The sequence below is a fragment of the Mytilus galloprovincialis genome, chromosome 3 (assembly GCF_965363235.1).
Source record: "Mytilus galloprovincialis chromosome 3, xbMytGall1.hap1.1, whole genome shotgun sequence".
NCBI lineage: Eukaryota > Metazoa > Mollusca > Bivalvia > Mytilida > Mytilidae > Mytilus > Mytilus galloprovincialis.
Genome location: NC_134840.1, coordinates 94,409,561 through 94,426,128, shown reverse-complemented (window position 1 = coordinate 94,426,128; position 16,568 = coordinate 94,409,561). Strand labels below are relative to the sequence as shown.

General features: G+C 32.6%; 1 long non-coding RNA gene across 1 annotated transcript; it reads right to left on the bottom strand.

The window, feature by feature from the left end:
* Positions 1-10,779: 10,779 nt before the first annotated feature.
* LOC143069425 (uncharacterized) lies at positions 10,780-15,533 on the bottom strand. The gene is made up of 2 exons (XR_012976395.1): positions 15,490-15,533; positions 10,780-12,631 (listed from the first exon to the last, which is right to left on the bottom strand). It is a non-coding gene; the product is annotated as an uncharacterized LOC143069425 (long non-coding RNA).
* Positions 15,534-16,568: the final 1,035 nt, after the last annotated feature.

Here is a 16,568-nt window from a genome sequence, read left to right as displayed (position 1 = left end):
TATTTAGGGGCTCAATTAAGCACAGTAAGTTCCTTTTTTATTGTGAATCTTTTATGATATCGGAAATTCGTTACCAGCTGAATAGTATATATAGAAAGTCCCTGGTTGTAGTTATATACATGTCTGTTCAGCTTTCAATAATATTGAAATTCAAGGTCCTCGATAAAAAAAAATATCTTGCATTCTATGATCTTGCTTATATGTTTTTTTAACTTACCAGTTTCATTTCTAACAGAAATAACTTTATATGTTTTTTTTAACTTACTAGTTTGATTTCTAACAAAAATATCTTTATATGTTTTTTTAACTTACCAGTTTGATTTCTAACAAAAATATCTATAAAACGGATATACAATTGTATGCATAAATATTGTTTCCAGGATCCAGCAATACTGATGTTTCTTAATCGAAGGAAAACAGGTGATTTTTAGACATATTGAGAAAAAAAATTATTTAATGTTAATAATTATAGGTCAAAGAAAGGTTTTTTGCATACAAATTGCTTCCAGGTTCAAGCAATACTGACGTTTCTTAAAGGACATCGAAGGAAAATGGGTCTTTTTTAGCCATTTTACTGAGAAAAAAATCGGCGGGGGGGCAAACGCCCTCTCTTGAGGGCTTCAATCGGCGGCCCCATACCCCTGCCTCCCCTGAATTCGAACCCTAGTTACGGCCCTGATGCATATGTTTTTTATAACTAAATGGATAGTTTTCATTATACAACTTATGTACATACACTTTTTTCTGAGGAAAATTCTTTAATTTGTCCACATTTAGAAGACATATTTTCCGTATGCATGGTGACCTGAGCGTAACCCTCTTCGTAAAAATCCGGTGATCCCAATACGCATGGATCTGTCATTAAAATAAACAATTATCTGATTGTACATGTTAAACACGTGCTCAAAACCCATGCTTTTTGTTATTTGTTTACTATAAGGTGACAATCGGTAAACTTCAGCTTCAAAACAGGGCATTTAATGAGCAGCCATATTTGTTAAATCACAACAGACAGAGAGAAAAAAAATTGACGATTATATGATATATTTGCGTAAAAAATGAGAAAATTGTGCACAGAGGACTAAGTTTATGATATATACATGCATTGGTTCAAGAATTGGATAAACATTATTTTTCACCACTCACTCGTTTCATATGACTTTAATGAAGATAAGTCTTAGGACTTACAGAAAATTTAAGTTATATTTTTTTTGCTGTTTGTTGTTAGTATGAAAAATATGATGAAAATGAATTTTCTGTCATTACGAGACTCACAGTAGAAAGTGACAAACACTAATTTTTATTGAATTTTATTTAAAAAAATGTTTTGAAATTGTTTTAATAAATCAGTAAACTTTTTATTTTCAATATGAATTTATGATTTTATAACTTGCCTATGTATTTATGCCCTGCCTACAATAGAAGTGGACATATTGCTTTCAGGTCAGTGTGTTTGTTTGTTAGTTTGTCTCTTGGTCTGTTCAATATCAGAACTAGTGTGAGACCAACTTGAATTAATTATTAGATTTTTATTCAACTTGTGAAAATCTAGGTGGGTTGAAGGATTTTATTTTTATCCCCCCGCTGTAGCAGAGGGGGCATTAAGATTTACCCTTGTCTGTCTGTACATATGTCCAAAAGTTGGTCTCCGTTCTCTAACTTTAGTTAGCTTCAACCAAATATTATGAAACTTTAACAAAATGCTTATTACCACAAAATGCAGATCAGGTTTGAATTTTGGTGGTGTAACTTTTACTGTTCTTGAGTTATGCCCCTTACAAATGAAAAAAAAATTCAAAATAGTTTGTTATTGTTCTCTAACTTTATTTTGCCTCAACCAAATGTTATTAAACTTATACACAATGCTTATAACCACACAATACAGATCAAGTTTGAATTTTGTTGGTGCCACTTTAACCGTTCTAGAGTTATGCCCCTTTACAAATGGAAAAATAGGAATTTAATATCTATTCTTAAAATATCAATGATGTAATTGTTAAAAGTAATTTTATAAAATTGGAGTTATCTTCTTTTGTCCATAGTTGTAGCTGAATCAACCACAACTAATGCTTTATACAATGCAAGGTTCACTGAAAAAAATTAAAACAATCTTTACCCTTCGGTACTTACAAGCACTTTAATTAATGTACTTCAGTTTTGTCCCTTTACAACTTAATATGATATATAAGCGGGGACATCATCTGTGTCCCATGGACACATTCCCCATTAATTTATTTTTATTTCTTCTGAAATCCTTTTGTTATGTGTTTTTCATATGTAAGGAATGAAAATTGTTTTATATATGTTGTGTACAAGTTATCATTTTGTACAAATTATAATTTGTACAAAAATATTGTACAAATTATAATTTGTATTTTGACTTTGTACAAATTGTAATTTGTACAAAAAGTGCTTGTACAAATTACAATTTGTACACAAATGAACAAAAATTCACTTATAACTTGTACAATAATTTATCATATGGATTTTGGTGAAAAAAGCATTGATACACATTATTGAATTGCTATTAAATGACCACACAATACACCAAAGTTACAAAATTCAAAAGTAGTTTTTTATCATTCGTTTGAGCAGGTGATCTAGTGATTTATGGAATACACTGATACATTCATACCAATTTGTATGATGTCTTTTTTTTTTTTTTTAAATATCATTCATAATTTGCCATATTTCCAAACACAAAGCCTACAAACATTTTATAAATGTTTTCTTATTTCATATACTAAAATTTGTGATGTACGGTGTTTTGTGTTATTTGACACAGCTAATTACTCAAATATTTCATCTTCTTCCTGTAATCAATTACTCCTACTTGAAATGAACCTTAGCTATTTTACTTGGGATCAACTAAATTATTCTGGTTAATTAAACTACATGTAGAAATTGGAAAATGTTTCAACTTTTTGCAATAGGAAATGTTGCATGAAAGGAAATTACCAGTGGGATTACTGTAAACAAAAATGGACAATTATAGAAATCTCAGTTATGTTGAAAGGAGTAGGGGCAAAAAGGCCCTTATTTGGCCCAAATATTACTGCTAATTTAAAAGTTATCATACATATTCTGAAATATGTCCAAACTAGACTAAGGTACAAGGAATGCAGAAAATAAAAACAAGTTTCACATTGAACAAGTTACCATGTCAACAAGCTATGACAAAATTTGCATATTTTGTAAAATTTCTCGATTTTCCTTGTTTTTATACGACCGCGAAAATTGAAAATTTTTTGGTCGTATATTGGTATCACGTTGGCGTTTGCATCGTTGTCGTCGTCGTCGTTGTCCGAATACTTTTAGTGTTCGCACTATAACTTTAGTTTAAGTAAATAGAAATGTATGAAATTTAAAGACAAGGTTTATGACCATAAAAGGAAGGTTGGGATTGATTTTGGAAGTTTTGGTCCCAACAGTTTAGGAATTAGGGGCCAAAAAGGGCCCAAATAAGCATTTTCTAGGTTTTCGCACTATAACTTTAGTTTCAGGAAATAGAAATCAATGATATTTTGACACAAAGTTTATGACCACAAAAAGAAGCTAGGTTGGGATTGCTTTTAGGTGTTTTGGTTACAACTGTTTAGGAATTAGGGGCCAAAAAAGGGCCCAAATAAGCATTATTCTTGGTTTTTGCACAATAACTTTAGTATTAGTAAATAGAAATCATTGAGATTTAAACACAAGGTTTATGACCACGAAAAGAAGGTTGGGATTGCTTTTGGGTGTTTTGGTTCCAACTGTTTAGGAATTAGGGACCAAAAAGGGGCCCAAATAAGCATTTTTCTTGGTTTTCGCACCATAACTTTAGTATAAGTAAATAGAAATCTATGAAATTTAAACACAAGGTTTATGACCATAAAAGGAAGGATGGGATTGATTTAAGGAGTTTTGGTCCCTACAGTTTAGGAATAAGGGGCCCAAAGGGTCCAAAATTTAACTTTGTTTGATTTCATCAAAAATTGAATAATTGGGGTTCTTTGATATGCCGAATCTAACTGTGTATGTAGATTCTTAATTTTTGGTCCGGTTTTCAAATTGGTCTACATTAAGGTCTAAAGGGTCCAAAATTAACAAAAATTGAATCCTTGGAGTTCTTTGATATGCTGAATCTAAAAATGTTCTTAGATTTTTTATTATTGGCCCAGTTTTCAAGTTGGTCCAAATCGGGGTCCAAAATTAAACTTTGTTTGATTTCATCAAAAATTGAATAATTCGGGTTCTTTTGATATGCCAAATCTAACTGTGTATGTAGATTCTTAATTTTTGGTCCATTTTTCAATCTTTCAAGAACCATAACTCCTGAAGGGTATAAGTCAAAATCGTCATTATTGAACTTGACCTCCATTTTGTCATGACAAGTTACAAACCAAGTTCAAATTTCATTTTGGTCTGATGATTTTGTGCAGAGTTATGGTCCTTGACTTAGAAAATTCACTAAAATAATCAGTTTTCTGCTCCTTTTTTGTCATCTTGAAGATATTGATTTGATAATTGGTATACTAGTATAGTTTTATCATGACAAGTGACAGTTCAAGTTTGAATTTTGTTCAGATCTGATGATTTTGTGCAGAGAGTTATGGTCCTTGAACTTAAAAAATTCACTCATATAATAAATGTTTTCTACACCATTTGTCATGCTTGAAGATATTGATTTGAAAATTGGTATATATTTTATTATGACAAGTTACAGATCAAGTTCGAATTTCATTTTGGTCTGATGATTTTGTGAAGAGTTGTGGGCCTTCCACTTACAAAATTCACTTACAATGAGAGTACTATAACACATGTGTTTTTTTTGTAGTTTTAATTTCTCTCTTATTATGTGTAATATTATGATACATTTAGTATATGCATAACATAAACATGCCTGTCATACAGTTTTCATCTGACCTCGACCTCATTCCATGGATCAATAAAGGTTCAAGTTTTCGTGGTCAAGTCCATATATCAGAAACTATGAACAAAAGGTCTACTATATTTGGTGTATAGAATGATTACAAATTAAAGATGTCCAACTGACAGGTGTAATTTGACCTTGACCTCTTTTTATACAAACAAAAAAATTTTTTTGCGTCATATAATGCTATCATGTCGTCGTCCTTGTCGTCGGAAGACACATGTAGTTCCCGAACAATAACTTTAGTTTTAGTGAATGAATCTCTATAAATTTTTGGTTCAATACCACTAAAGGAAGGTTGGGATTGATTTTGGGGGTTATGGTCCCAATAGTTAAGTAATTAGGGGCCAAAAAGGGGACCCAAAATGAGCATTTTTGCAGTTTTCAAACAATAACTTGTGTTTAAGTGTATGAATCTCTCTAAAATTATTGCACAAGTTTCCATACCATGAAGGGATGGTTAGTATTGACTTCGGGGGTTTATGGCTCAAAATGTTTTGGAATTATGGGCAAAAAAGGGGGAAAAACTAGGTTTTTTTGGTCATTGGACAATTAAGACAATTTAAAAGCAGTGTACTGGAGGTAATTCAAAAACATTTTACATACAATTTTGGGTATGTTCAGATATACCTCCCTTACACGTCTTGTAAATTATGTATAAAGGATTGTCAGGTTGTGGACTAATTGCAAAAAAAAAGGGGGGGGGGTGGTAGTAGTTTTCAATTTTTTTTTCTCCAAAATTTTCAAATTCCAAATTTTTGAAAAGTTTGAAGAAGAAATCTTTAATTGCACAATATTGCACAATAGATTTGTAAGATCTTGACATTTGTTTTGTGTCAGAAACTCATATTATGTCAAAAATTTGATCACAATCCCATACCTGCCAACTGTCACTATTTGCGGGGGATTTCCCCCATGGAAGCTCCCAAATTGAAATTTTGAAAGAGCAATTTTGTCAACAATTTTAGACAAAACAATTAGTTTTACAATGACATCAGGCTAATAAAGGTATGAAGAAGCCAAAAAACAACATTAAAATGTATTGGATGGCCCCCTTGAAGGTTTTTTTAGGACTATGGCAGCCATCTTGCACGCAAAACCCCCATGGGCATTTTGGAAAGTTGGCAGGTATGCAATCCAAATTCAGAGCTGTATCAAGCTTGCATGTTGTGTCCGTACTTGCCCCAATTGTTAAAGGGGCACTAGCTACGAGATACATAACAATCTAAAGTTTGATTTTTTTCTGTTCAATCAATAATGAAAGTTAAATAGTGAAATAGCAATTTACTTTTTGCAGTCAAAAAGGTTCAATTTTGTCAAATTACGCTAAGGAACATTAATAATTAGTAATTCACTTGAAAGTGAATGAGTCGACCTCTTTAAATCCGTATTCATGTGAACTACAATTTAACCCCTAGCTAGAGATTGACAACGCATGCATTGTACGTGTACTGGTTATTTAAAGAAAAAGAATGTCAACAATGAAAGTGAATCTACGGTAAATCATTTGATTACTAATTCGATTCACATAAAATCATTCTTATAGGGTTAAAAACAATGAGAAACAACTATTTTTAATCCATAAAATAAAATGAAACAGACCTATAAAAATCCAATTGCACGTGTTCTTTATTTTTATTTATGTTTACATCGCTTATATGGTCATCTGAGGTCAAACCGATATGTAATTAGATGGCGTCTGGACTAAAATACACACGAAACGAACCTATATATTACCTACCCATGCTCTGTAAACTGTTTATTTTAGAATTTTGATAGTTTGGATAAATGTTTTACATTGTTATAAATCAAATATGAGAATTTGAGTCACATCGGTGACCATGAATTTGACAGCTATAGTGCCACTTTAAGGGTTTGACATCTGCTTCATTGTTAAGTTGATAAAGTTTTTTTTTGTTTTGGTAATTTTTCTAATACTATATGCAATAGGTCAACTGTATTTGGTGTATGAACATATTTTAATATGTTCATGTCAGTCTGGGGGATTTTATTTGACATTGACCTCATTTTCATTGCTTTGTTAAGTTTTGTATTTTGGTCTGTTTTTCTTTAAATATTAAACCAAAAGGTCAACTATATTTGTTGTTTGGTATGATACTATAATTGTAATGTGTGTAAGAATGTCTCTAGAAGGCATTTTCTGACCTTGACCTCATTTTGATGGTTCATAGGTCAATGTTTAGTTTTCCTGTTTCTTAGATACTACAAGTAATAGGTCAACTTTATTTGGTGCATTGAATGATTGTAAGATTTACACGTCTGGCGTAAATATAAAATTTCAATCCTGGTATCTATGATGAGTTTATTTACATGTATTTCTGGTTATGTTTATCCGACATTGACCTCATTTTCTTGGATCTTGTTAATTTTAATTAATACCCTTAGTAAAGCTTTTTATTTAGGACTTTCAACACAAAATCAATGATCAGCAAAGAAGTCGAGACATTCCAGTGTGTGCACTCTTGTTTTTTAAGGGCTGTTTTTATGATTTTTTTCTATTCTAGTCTTAGCTTTAGCCATCACTTGGCGTCCGTCTGGTGTAAACTGTTTCAAACATCTTCTCCTCTGAAACTACTGAACCAATTCCAACCAAACATAATTTTGCTGTTTTTGGTTATTATCTTGAATAGAATTAATGATAAAGATAAGCTGTAAACAGCAAATATGCTCAGCAAAGTAAGATCATATGACCAAAATTGTAAATTGACCCCTGAAAAGAGTTATTGCCCTTTAAGGACAATTTTACACAATTTGTTTATCATGTTTTTCTTACTTTAAAAAATCTTCTCCTCTAAAACTACTGAACCAATTCCAACCAAATTCAAGCTGAATGATCCTTAGTGTATCTAGAATAACGTTTGTGATTTATTTTCTGTTTCTTTAAAAACATGGCCGCCTTGGGTAAAAATAGAACATAGAGGTAAAATGCAGTTTTTGGCTTATATCACAAAAACCAAAGCATTTAGAGCAAATCTGACATGACATGGGATAAAAGTGTTCATAAGGTAAAGTTGTATCAGCCCTGAAATTTTCAGATGAATCTAACAACCCATCGTTAGGTTGCTGCCACTAAATTGGTAATTTTAAGGAAATTTTTGGTTTTGAAGAAAGTATGAAAAAAACTGCATTTTCAAACACTTATTAATATTAAACCAAGAACACAAACTACGATGAAATTGGACACTTAAACTCTTAAACGAAAGATAAATGCCAAAAAAATCAAGGTGAGCGATTCAGGCTCTTTAGAGCCTCTTGTTACTAATGTGCTTGTCTTCATAGATATAAGAAGATGTGGTATGAATGCCAATGAGACAACACTCCATTCAGGTCCTGATTTGTAAAAAAAAACACCCATTATAGGTCAAACTACGGTCTTCAACACGGAGCTTTGGCTCACACCGAACATTAAGCTATAATGAGACCCAACATGACTAGTGTATAACTGGGAAAACCAACGGTCTAATCTATATAAAAAACGAGAAACGAGAAACACTTATGGACCACACCAACAAATGACAACTACTGAACATCAGATTCCTGACTTAGGACAGGTGCAAACGCATGCAGCGAGTTTAAAGTTTGGATAGGTACCAACATTCACCCTTACCCGAAGCAAATGTGTAACATCACAACATAGAAAGACACTATAACATATCAATTGAAATGGCTTAAATCAAACCAAAGACATATAAAGACAAGTGAACATACACTTAACGCATAATTTGATCTATGACACAATGTTAATACAAAATCAATAAAATAATTGAAGAAGGCCAGACATTTCAGCGTGTACACTCTTGTTTTTTAGGGGCGGTTTTTATGATTTTTTTGTATTCTTGTCTTTCATTTTTGCTAATGACAGTTTGATTTCGGACTTTCGGTTTTAAATCTCTCGGAGTTCGGTATGTTTGTATTTTACTTTTAATATTAAAAATAAAGATTGTCATGCTGTGAATTTGAATATAGACTATATATACGCTGTGTGTTTAACAAATGAACAGAATTGGCTTCATGTTTTGATATAGTTCCTATAAGGTGTAACACCACTAATTTGGGTCCGGCCATAAAGCACCTACCAGAAAGTAGTACATTTTTAACATAAAATAGTTCCTACGCATGAGTGTAACTTTCAAAATATGTAGGATAATTAAGTAATTTTGGCATCAAATGAAAGCTGGGGGACTAGTGATCATTGTAGAACACTTTTAAAAAGGACTTTAGTTTTAAATATTAAAAAAACTGCACGAAGTTTTAAAAAGAGGGTACATATTGTCTGTTTGTCAGATCTGAAGTACCTGTTTTGGTACATCTGAAGTTCCGGGAACCAGTTCTTTCTTATATGCCAGTTCTTTCTTATATGCCATTAAAGGTATGTTGATTTTTTCAGTACAAGACACCATAAAGTGTTGCTTTGACATGCAATGATTGCCCCTTTATTTGAACTTAAAATGAAAGGGGTGTGCCTGCTTGAAATGGAGGAATTAAACATAGAAAGCAATGGGACCATGAATTAGTGGTGTACTTCCATAAGTGGATCCCATAGACCCAACATATTACTTAAAGGAACTGGAGTTTACTTATAACATTGATTCTAGAGCTTAGGGAGCTACCATTTGATTTTTATGGGGGGGGGCGGGGGGGACAAGGATGAAAAATGTTGTCTTGCATTATTTTTTAGCTGTAATCTCTGTCCTGCCTTTTTATTTTTCACTCTAATCGGTCCTGCCTTTTTTTTTTTAGTTTATCCTGACTTTTTTTTTACCTAAATTGTCGTCCTGACTTTTTTTTGCAAGTGTCACATCCTGCCTTTTTTTTTTACTCAAAACTCCTGTCCTGCCTATTTTTTTCAAATTTCATCCTAGCCCCCCCGCCCCCATAAAAATCAAATGGTAGCTCCCTTATGTTTTCTCTATACAAAAGGTACAGAATGAGGAAAATTAAGCACAGTCAAAAGGTCATTGACTCAATTGCTTTTGTATAAAAAGGGCTTTAAAATGAAAAGAAAGCAATACAAATTTAAAAAAAATGGCATACGCGTAGAATTACATTATATTGTCAAAAACGTGTGACAAAACAAACAGACATAATTGGTAAAAAATAGTTCACATTGTGTTATAATCTTATTAACTATAAAACAAGCAACTAGAGTATATCTAACATTTAAAACTTAAAACAATGATTGGTTTATAATTATTATCACAAATAAGAACTAACCATATACATGTATATTAACTAAGTTTGGCCTGCGACGAATATGTTTAACAATGTCACAATAGATTGAACACGTGTTTATTATTTTTAATTGGCCCATCCTTAGACCATATATGTCTAGGAAGTCTTTATTGTCATGACCATGTCTTATATTGTTCGTTGCATGCGTATCAAAAACTGTAGAGATTCCCTTTTCTTAATTTTATATATTCCAATCTGCCATGGCAGTGGCGGATCCAGGGGGGGGGGGGTTCCGGGGGTACGCACCCCCCCCCTTTATTTTTGCCGATCAATGCATTTGTATCGGGACATATGTTTTGCACCCCTTTGCACCCCCCTTTGCCCTGGGTTAGCACCCCCCCCCCCCCCCCTTTCGAAAATTCCTGCATCCGCCCCTGCATGACCAGACCTGTTAAGTGCACCTTAAACTGTTTGGGAGTGGTCATGCCCAGCCCTCATATTATAAATTGTTTAATGTATTGAAAACGGTTATGGTTCCAATCCATTCATATATGTGAGGATAAATTACTCTTAGTTTTTGAACTAAACTATCATGATCATCTAATTTTGTCTACATAGTGGGAATAATTTGAATTTCAAAATTAAGGATGGCTTTGTCATAGAGGATGATACGATACATTTACTAGTATATTATCTAATTCAACACTCTGCACAGATAGACATTGATGTATTAAAATCAAATTATCAATATTGACTGGGACTATTATACTAGTCCCAGATAGTGGGTTAATCCAACGTTTTAGATTTTAAAAATAGAAGCTGTTCTGTAGACTTGATCGTTACCATCATCACTTGATTCATGTACCACAATCATCATTCCTGTTTCCCTGTTGATGTCGATACCAGCAGATGATTCGATTCCATCATTCCCCCCCGATATTATTGTCTTACAGGTTTTACCATCGGGTGAAATCACAACGATTCTGTTGTTTGTATAAGAGCATGTATACACACACCCTTTAATGTCTAAACTTATTCCTATTGGACCATTTATGTCATGATGCATAAAAGTCCACAGAAGTTCCCCATTACTTTTGTAGCAACAGACGTTATTTTGCTTGAAATTGGTCCCATAAATGTTCCCATTGAATAATGCAATACGATTAGCCTTAACGCCTTTTAAGATTGTATGAGAATTATCATGTAGATTCACCAAAGTACTTTCATCAACACAGCTGATGACCAATAGGTTATTGTCACTTGCTGCTCCATTACAAACATGTGAGAAATTAATTGTTTGAGTAACTTTATTCTTTTCCACATCCACCAGCACTGTCTTGCATGCCCCTCCTAATGTGACAGCTACAGTGTTATTGTTGACACAGCAAACATCCCATGGAGACCCTTTGAATGAAACTACTTTTCTGATTAAGATACCATTGTTATTACACAGCAGTAATTGTTGTTCGTTGTTATCAAAGATTATGAATTTACCATCAGGTAAAATTACACAGGCACCTAATTTTAAAGACTTCAATTCTTCTGGAATTATCAATCGTCTCAACAAAGATGGCTTAATTTGTTCAATTCCAGGTGTTTTTGGAACCAAGTGCTGAGCTTGATCTTTTCGTCCGGTTTTTAGTCGGAGAGTCGAAAAGGTGGTATTGATATTAATGTCTCCAAACGACACGATATTTGTTACTATTGATTGAAGATCAGATAAAAACTTAACTTCTAAATTCTTCTCATCAAAGTGGTCCCCACTTTCTAAACTTTCTATGTATTTTGCTACTTCTGATGTAGTTGTCTCAATTTCTTTCAGACCCACATACATTTGTAGTTCAGTTGCATACTGTGTCATTTTCAGAAAGTCACCCTGCATTTGACCTATCTGACTGGCTCGCTTTTCCAATTGTTGTACGATAGTGTCCATACTGGATGTAAGCTTTTTATGTTTATGCCCTAAGTCAGCAATTATCTGCTGCTCTAGTTTGTTTAGGTAATCAACTATCGACTTTTTCATACTCCGGATTTCCTCAACGGCTTTTGTTTTCTGGATATTGCTTGTACTAATCCTGGATTTCAAATATTGTACGGCGTTATCTAAGTTTTCCTTCATATCTTTCAAATCCTTTTCGAAAAGCTCAACTGAGGCCGATGATTTAACTTGCTTTAGAATGTCTGACAGAGGTTTTAAGTCTTGACATTTCGTGTGTTTATCGGTAATACACTGGACACAGCAGGGACAGGCGTGGACAGAACAGTAAAGTTCATACTTCTTCTTGTGGTCTTTGCACTGACTACTTATGTCTTGCATGAATGTAGGTAATTTTTGATAATGTTCAACGGACATGGTTTTATGGTTCTTGGACATTCTTGACTTTCTGTGTGGTTTTTCACAGTCTCCACAATAGAAAACTTCGCATTCTGTGCACCACGTGTCTGCCTTGTTAGTAATTCCTTCATCTTGGCAAATTGTACAAACGTGCATGGCCGATGAGGCCATTATACCTTTTCTGTTTAATTCTGAAACGGATAAATTTATTTCTTTAAAATATTGATATACATGGAGGTTGAAAGATTGACCTCTATATTCATATATTGCCGGTAGGCCTTTTTGGTTATGAACGATTGCTTCATATCAACACTTTATGTAGTAAACACGTTTATTTCTTCGTTGATTTCAAATATGTTAACTTTGTATCTCCCTTTCCCGCATGTTAAAAGTATTTTTAAGGATTCGGGAAAGATCTCCAATGACAAATCAAATTAATCTAAATTGACGTATACAATCACTTACATATCAGTCATATAAATTATGAAGGAATGATCCATATTGGTATTCGATGTTTTTTTTATAACTTCTGTAAAGAATATGGAGTAAAATTCAAAGAAAAAAAAACATCCATCAGTTAACCCGTTTATCAAATTAAATTGTTTGAACCCAACACGTTCTCAGGTCTAATGCATGCATGTTTCAATATTCGTATTATAAGCCAGCTTACATTGCAACGTAAGGAAATAGTTATCAAAGGTACCAGGATTATAATTTAATACGCCAGACGCGCGTTTCGTCTGCATGAGACTCATCAGTGACGTTCAGATCAAAACAGTTATAAAGCCAAACAATTACAAAATTGAAGAGCGTTGAGTATCCAAAATTCCAAAAAGTTGTGCCAAATACAGCTTAGGTATTCTATTCCTGGGATAAGAAAATACTTAGTTTTTCGAATATAATCAAAGTTTTCTAACAGGAAATTTATAAAAATGACCAAATAATTGATATGCATGTCAACACCGAAGTGCTGACTACTGGACTGGTGACATCATAAGGAAACACCATAATCAGATTTGCCATGGACAAAAGATGTTTGATTTTGTCATTTTGATAAAAAGTCTATTCTGGTTCTATTCGTTCCAAAAAAGGAACTAATTTCATAGAAAATTTCAAATTCTCGATATCATCTAGTATATAAAATTGCTCTTCGAATGCTATCGAAGACAATAATTATAAACTACAACAAATAATTTTACAAAACAGTTATCTCAGTGTAGTCATTTAGAATCAGTTTAAAAAAAACCGCGTTCATTCTCCGGTCATTAATATATGGTGATATGATTGCTTTTCCTCTTCAGGAATAAATATTGTTTGTTCAACTTTAATCACAAGCAACCTATTATGTACATTCTATAAAAATCAATGATGTGTTTACTTTTTTAATATGAATCATATTCAACAGAAACCCCCCTTTTTTATCAAATCCTTTTAAAATTGAATAAAACAAGTCAATGAATCTCTACCTCATTTCCCCTCCCCTCCCCCAAAAGAGAAAACAGATGAATTTTTTGTGCCTAACTGCCAAATAAGTATTTGTATTGTAAATCCTATCAGCTGTATTGCTGTTGAAAAAAGTACTATTATTATGAAAAGAAACCGACTGCATGGCAAAATAATTGGCATGAGCTGTTAGATTTTGTATATCCATAGTTACAGCAATTCCAATATATATATAATTGAAATAAGTGAAAAATGCTTAAGCAAGGAAAAAAATGTTTATTAGCTTTTAAATTGCTTATTTGGACAGATATTGGACTAGAAAAGATAAAGACATCATTGATAAACATTGTGTTGACTACTTGTTTGATAGAAACAATATCAGCAACAAGTTATCACAACTTTTTTTTTAATATAAACAAAGAGAAATAATTCATTAGAGTTATCACAACTTGGATTTTCGTTACATGACATGAACTTTTTAAAATATCACGCAACAAGAACATTTCTACAATAGTTACAGAAAGAAAAATGTACACAATTTGCCTTATAGTTGTTCGATTATTTATAACTGAATATCTTGTCAAAATTTTTTTTCAGCAGATGTATAAAAAGGTCAAAACATGCAATTTTTCGAATCAAATGAAAGACCGTTTTAAATAAAACATATTCTTGCTATATGAACTATATTTCCCTTTCATTCAGTAAAATGCATTGTCTTATAAAATAAAAACAGGCAGTAGATTATATCAAAGATGAATTATGGTTTGTACATACAAAGCAGTTAAAACAAATATGAAATACAACAAAGATTAAGCTCTCCAACATAATAGTGTGTATGGGATTTGGATCAGCGGGATTTCAATATATATTTCTGTTATTTTCAACAACAGTCGCTTGGGTTATGAACTCGCTTCCTTCATAAACTCTCTGTACAGTTTCACATAGAATGTTTATTAAATAAAACTACAAGAGTATATAGGCGGCTGCACATAGAAACAAGTTCCAGTTGTTAGTCTTGGTATGTGCAAAATAAAGGCAACAGTAGTATACAACTGTTCGAAATTCATAAATCGATAGACAAAAAACAAATCCTGGTTACAAACTAAAACTGAGGGAAACGTATCAAATTTAAGAGAACTACTACACAACAGAAACACAACATTAAAATGTAACACACACAGAAACGAACTATGATATAACAATGGCCATTTCCCTAACTTGGTACAGGGCATTTTGAAATAAAAATGGTGGATTGAACCTGGTTTTGTGGTATGCCAAGCCTCCCGCTTTAATGGCAATGTTGATTATAATATTAAAATGACAATATTACATGACAGGACTACTATACAAATAAATTTGAGAAAATATAGGACAGAGAAACAAAAATATATTAACGAATTTTTGTTTAGAATATTAGAAACTCAGAAAATGGTCCGCGCACGGGGACACGCCCCTGAATTTTCATCCATTGTAAATATTCAGCTTCAATTTTCTGTGTAAAGAATTAAGGATTTCTTATAAAATATATTTCAAGACTGTTGACGAATTATTAAACATTCTGAATTTGTTGGATTAAAAATAAATGAGTATTAGTTTGCATTCTTACCATGAATATTTTGATAGAAAGGAATTTGCACAGGGAAGTAAAATGACCGATATCTGGGACACTTACCTGTTGAGATATAGACCGAGCGTGATCATGGTGACTTTATCTATAAACACTGATACACTTAAAAGGAATGAAATCTTTTGATAATCGCCATTGTTTGTACGCAAACAATAAAATATTTTCATGGCTTTATAAAAAACTTGAAAAAATAGGAAGAGATTTAAATGATAATCTAATATATAAAATAAACAGTAAATTCGTTTCGTTGATATCATATAATTATAGTTATTTTATTTATTTGTAACATTAAACATGGACTTACTGCATCAGAAACACGAGCAAGCAACTTAATACATTTTTTCCGCAATATAAAGTGTCATACATCCGGGTGCGGGAATTTCTCGCTACATTGAAGACCTGTTGGTGACCCTCTACTGTTGTTTTTTATTTGGTCGGGTTGTTGTCTCTTTGTATTTAACATTTTAAGTTTGATGTGATACACGGGTACCATCATCTAAATATGCATGTTGATTCACAATATCTTAGGTTTCATGGAAAATGGCAGTAAGTTAAACATTACCTATTTTCATCTATATTCTATGGTCTAGATTTTAAACTAATTATTTAGGTATCATTGGCAAGTTATATAAAAAAAAGAAGATGTGGTATAATTGCCACTTAGACAACTCTACACCAGAGACCAAAATGACACTGAAATTAACAACTATAGGTAACTGTACGGCCGTCAACAATGAGCAAAACCCATACCGCATAGTCAGCTATAAAAGGCCCCGAAATGACAATGTAAAACATTTCAAACGAGAAAACTAACGACCTTATTTATATATAAAAAAAATGAACGAAAAACAAATATGTAACACATAAACAAACGACAACCACTGAATTACAGGCTCCTGACTTGGGACAAGCACATACATACAAAATGTGGCGGGGGTAAACATGTTAGCGGGATCCCAACCTCTCCCTATCCTGGGACAGTGGTATAACAGCACAACATAAGAACGAACTATAAAAATCAGTTGAAAAAGGCTTAACTCGTCAGATGGACAAAAGTA